This window comes from Coccinella septempunctata, chromosome 2, assembly GCF_907165205.1.
Source record: "Coccinella septempunctata chromosome 2, icCocSept1.1, whole genome shotgun sequence".
Lineage (NCBI taxonomy): Eukaryota > Metazoa > Arthropoda > Insecta > Coleoptera > Coccinellidae > Coccinella > Coccinella septempunctata.
In genome coordinates this window covers 22,551,417-22,557,019 of record NC_058190.1, presented here as the reverse complement: position 1 = coordinate 22,557,019, position 5,603 = coordinate 22,551,417, and the positions used below count along the sequence as shown (strand labels likewise).

The following is a 5,603-nucleotide window of genomic DNA, read 5'->3' as shown; positions in this document are numbered from 1 at the left end:
AACTGAAAGTGGAATTCGTCCCAAAAATAGAAACATTCGGTACTGTTTGAGTCCCATAAAATCACTATCAGATCTTGCTACCTCATTTCCACTTTCTCGAATTGAAGAGTGAAGAAATACACACCTAAGTTACAATGCAAGCGGTATCATAATAAAATACAAAACAATATGTTATTGTCAAATCGATCGATATGAATATGCAAAATCGAACTGACAGTGGAAATCGTCCCGAAAATAGGACCATTTGGTACTGTTTGTGTGAATTGTTACTTTGAAGTTGATGAATCAATTATACCGAAAGTTTCATTTTTGGGATGGCTACAGCAAAAAGATATTTACGTAACAAGTTCCGAAAGTGATATTTTGTGGGACACGCCGCGCAAAATCCTGCGAGTCCCATAAAATCACTATCAGATCTTGCTACCTGATTTCCACTTTCTTGAATTGAAGAGTGAAGAAATACACACCTAAGTTACAATGCAAGCGGTATCATAATAAAATACAAAACAATATGGTATTGTCAAATCCATCGATATGCATATGCAAAATCGAACTGACAGTGGAAATCGTCCCGAAAATAGAAACATTTGGTACTGTTCGTGTGAATTGTTACTTTGAAGTTAATGAATCAATTATACCGAAAGTTTCATTTTTGGGATGGCTACAGCAAAAAGATATTTACGTAACAAGTTCCGAAAGTGATATTTTGTGGGACACGCCGCGCAAAATCCTGCGAGTCCCATAAAATCACTATCGGATCTTGTTACCTGATTTCCACTTTCTTGAATTGAAGAGTGAAGAAATACACACCTAAGTTACAATGCAAGCGCTATCATAATAAAATACAAAACAATATAATATTGTCAAATCCATCGACATGCATATGCAAAATCGAACTGAAAGTGGAAATCGTCCACAAAATAGAAACATTCGGTACTGTTTGTGTGAATTGTTACTTTCAAGTTTATGAAACAATAATACCGAAAGTTTCATTTTTGGGATGGCTACAGTAAAAAGATATTTACGTAACAAGTTCCGAAAGTGATATTTTGTGGGACACGCCGCGCAAAATCCTGCGAGTCCCATAAAATCACCATCGGATCTTGCTACCTGATTTCCACTTTCTTGAATTGAAGAGTGAAGAAATACACACCTAAGTTACAATGCAAGCGCTATCATAATAAAATACAAAACAATATAATATTGTCAAATCCATCGACATGCATATGCAAAATCGAACTGAGAGTGGAAATCGTCCACAAAATAGAAACATTCGGTACTGTTTGTGTGAATTGTTACTTTCAAGTTTATGAAACAATAATACCGAAAGTTTCATTTTTGGGATGGCTGCAGTAAAAAGATATTTACGTAACAAGTTCCGAAAGTGATATTTTGTGGGACACGCCGCGCAAAATCCTACGAGTCCCATAAAATCACCATCGGATCTTGCTACCTGATTTCCACTTTCTTGAATTGAAGAGTGAAGAAATACACACCTAAGTTACAATGCAAGCGCTATCATAATAAAATACAAAACAATATGGTATTGTCAAATTAATCGATATGCATATGCAAAATCGAACTGACAGTTGGAATCGTCCCAAAAATAGGAACATTCGGTACTGTTTGTGCAAATTTTTACTTTCAAGTTAATGAAACAATAATACCGAAAGTTTCATTTTTGGGAAGGCTACAGCAAAAAGATATTTACGTAACAAGTTCCGAAAGTGATATTTTGTGGGACACGCCGCGCAAAATCCTGCGAGTGCCATAAAATCACTATACTCTAGTACTAAGATTGCCAGGAAATCGTTATAGAAATAAAAAAAATGGTGAATTGGCAAAATTTCTATTTGCAAATTACTTAAAACGCGACAGTTTCGAGATGGGATTTATCTCTTCTTCAGGCTAAAAAAAAAAAAATTTACAAGACATTGTAAAACAAAATATGACAAACTACACCTAATAAAGCTCACCGAAATAAATACTTTTACAATAATATTGGTAATTCAAATGTTTCGACATCACACAGGCACTAAAAACTGGATTAGATGGAACCTTCTAGAATTCTAAATATAAACAATCAATCAGACATGTTCCAACGACAAGGTTAGTTGTTATAATCCAATTTCTTGTGTTCACATCAACTTTGTATCCTAATGGCCTACCACAAATCATTTAATATTTAGAAATTAAAGTTTAAATTGCAATAAATCTGGCTCAAATTATCAATGTCGGTCCTATAATTTACAGAGTTACACGTCTTTATATAAAACATTTCGGCAAAAGATCTTTTAATATAATTTTTCTCTTTGTGCAAAATTTCAACATTATCGAGATTAAAATCGAATATGTGTCCTGTACTAAGATGATGATAGACTAGGGCCGTTTTGTTGTCAGAGGGATGCTTAATCGAATATTTGTGATCAGATATTCTCTTACAAAGATGTTGCCTAGTTGTTCCTACATAACTTTGTTGACAATGTAGACAATTGATCTTATATATCAGATAAGATTCCCATTTTTTAGGAACTTCGTCCTTTAGTTTATTAAAGAACATTTTTTCGAAAGTGTTGACACTTCAAGTTATGAACTTCATGTTTTCTTTCTTTAAAACTCTTTTCAGATTGTGTGTCAAATTTGGAACAAGTGGAAGTTCAACAAATTTAACAATATCATTGTCTATGTTATTTGGGCGAATATCGTTGACTGGAATAGCATTAGGGTTAGAATTTACAAATTTGCTAATTAATCTCGTTGGATAACCGTTTTTAACTAAGTCACTTCTTAAAATATCTAAGTTGGATGACACAAACTCTGGGCTACATATTCTAAGCACTCTCAAATATCCCTGTCTAATGATATTCATCTTTTGATGTAATGGATGTTGGGACCAATAATTAATTGTCCTGCATGTATTCGTGGGTTTTTTATACAGATTCGTTCTTATACTTTTACTACTAGGATCTCTAATTAACAGGATTTCTAAAAAGGGTAATGAAAGATTTACATCATCCTCTAATTCAAATGTGAACTTGAGATTAGGCTCTATGCTATTAAAAATATTCAAAATATAATCTAACAAGCTCCTCGGGATAGCCATGCAAATATCATCCACATAAATAAATATGAATGGGAAAAATATGTTAGATCTACAAATGACTTCATTAATTATGTAGTTCATGACTAAGTGTGCAAAAATTGACGAACATGGAGCTCCCATAGGACATCCAAAAACTTGTTCGTAAAATTTATTCGAATATTGTACGTAGCTACTTTTAAAACAAAACTTTTACTACTTTTAAAACGGTTATCCAACGAGATTAATTAGCAAATTTGTAAATTCTAACCCTAATGCTATTCCAGTCAACGATATTCGCCCAAATAACATAGACAATGATATTGTTAAATTTGTTAAACTTCCACTTATTCCAAATTTAACACACAATCTGAAAAGAGTTTTAAAGAAAGAAAACATGAAGTTCATAACTTGGAGTGACAACACTTTCGAAAAAATGTTCTTTACTAAACTAAAGGACAAAGTTCCTAAAAAATGGGAATCTTATCTGATATATAAGATCAATTGTCTACATTGTCAACAAAGTTATGTAGGAACAACTAGGCAACATCTTTGTAAGAGAATATCTGATCACAAATATTCGATTAAGCATCCCTCTGACAACAAAACGGCCCTAGTCTATCATCATCTTAGTACAGGACACATGTTCGATTTTAATCTCGATAATGTTGAAATTTTGCACAAAGAGAAAAATTATATTAAAAGATCTTTTGCCGAAATGTTTTATATAAAGACGTGTAACTCTGTAAATTATAGGACCGACATTGATAATTTGAGCCAGATTTATTGTAATTTAATTTCTAAATATTAAATGATTTGTGGTAGGCCATTAGGATACAAAGTTGATGTGAACACAAGAAATTGGATTATAACAACTAACCTCGTCGTTGGAACATGTCTGATTGATTGTTTATATTTAGAATTCTAGAAGGTTCCATCTAATCCAGTTTTTAGTGCCTGTGTGATGTCGAAACATTTGAATTACCAATATTATTGTAAAAGTATTTATTTCGGTAAGCTTTATTAGGTGTAGTTTGTCATATTTTGTTTTACAATGTCTTGTAAATTTTTTTTTTTTTTTAGCCTGAAGAAGAGATAAATCCCATCTCGAAACTGTCGCGATTTAAGTTATTTGCAAATAGAAATTTTGCCAATTCACCATTTTTTTTATTTCTATAAAATCACTATCGGATCTTGTTACCTGATTTCCACTTTCTTGAATTGAAGAGTGAAGAAATACACACCTAAGTTACAATACAAGCGCTATCATAATAAAATACAAAACAATATGGTATTGTCAAATCCATTGATATGCATATGCAAAATCGAACTGAAAGTGGAAATCGTCCACAAAATAGAAACATTCGGTACTGTTTGTGTGAATTGTTACTTTCAAGTTACTGAAAAAATAATACCGAAACTTGCATTTTTGGGATGGCTACAGCAAAAAGATTTTTACGTAACAAGTTCCGAAAGTGATATTTTGTGGGACACGCCGCGCAAAATCCTGCGAGTCCCATAAAATCACTATCGGATCTTGTTACCTGATTTCCACTTTCTTGAATTGAAGAGTGAAGAAATACACACCTAAGTTACAATGCAAGCGCTATAATAATAAAATACAAAACAATATGGTATTGTCAAATCCATCGATATGCATATGCAAAATCGAACTGAAAGTGGAAATCGTCCACAAAATAGAAACATTCGGTACTGTTTGTGTGAATTGTTACTTTCAAGTTACTGAAAAATAATACCGAAAGTTGCATTTTTGGGATGGCTACAGCAAAAAGATTTTTACGTAACAAGTTCCGAAAGTGATATTTTGTGGGACATGCCGCGCAAAATCCTGCGAGTGCCATAAAATCACTATCGGATCTTGTTACCTGATTTCCACTTTCTTGAATTGAAGAGTGAAGAAATACACACCTAATTCACAATGCAAGCGCTATCATAATAAAATACAAAACAATATAGTATTGTCAAATCCATCGATATGCATATGCAAAATCGAACTGAAAGTGGAAATCGTCCACAAAATAGAAACATTCGGTACTGTTTGTGTGAATTGTTACTTTCAAGTTACTGAAAAAATAATACCGAAAGTTGCATTTTTGGGATGGCTACAGCAAAAAGATTCTTACGTAACAAGTTCCGAAAGTGATATTTTGTGGGACACGCCACGCAAAATTCTGCGAGTCCCATAAAATCACCATCGGATATTGTTACCTGATTTCCACTTTCTTGAATTGAAGAGTGAAGAAATACACACCTAAGTTACAATGCAAGCGCTATCATAATAAAATACAAAACAATATGGTATTTTCAAATCCATTGATATGCATATGCAAAATCGAACTGAAACAGGAAATCGTCCCAAAAATAGAAACATTCGGTACTGTTTGTGTGAATTGTTACTTTCAAGTTAATGATACAATAATACCGAAAGTTTCATTTTTGGGATGGCTACAGCAAAATGATATTTACGTAACAAGTTCCAAAAGTGATATTTTGTGGGAAACGC

At 32.9% G+C, this 5,603-nt stretch overlaps 1 long non-coding RNA gene across 1 annotated transcript; it reads right to left on the bottom strand.

Moving 5' to 3' along the window:
• Positions 1-1,870: 1,870 nt before the first annotated feature.
• LOC123307639 lies at positions 1,871-3,490 on the bottom strand. The gene is made up of 3 exons (XR_006536992.1): positions 3,351-3,490; positions 1,977-2,069; positions 1,871-1,908 (listed from the first exon to the last, which is right to left on the bottom strand). It is a non-coding gene; the product is annotated as an uncharacterized LOC123307639 (long non-coding RNA).
• Positions 3,491-5,603: the final 2,113 nt, after the last annotated feature.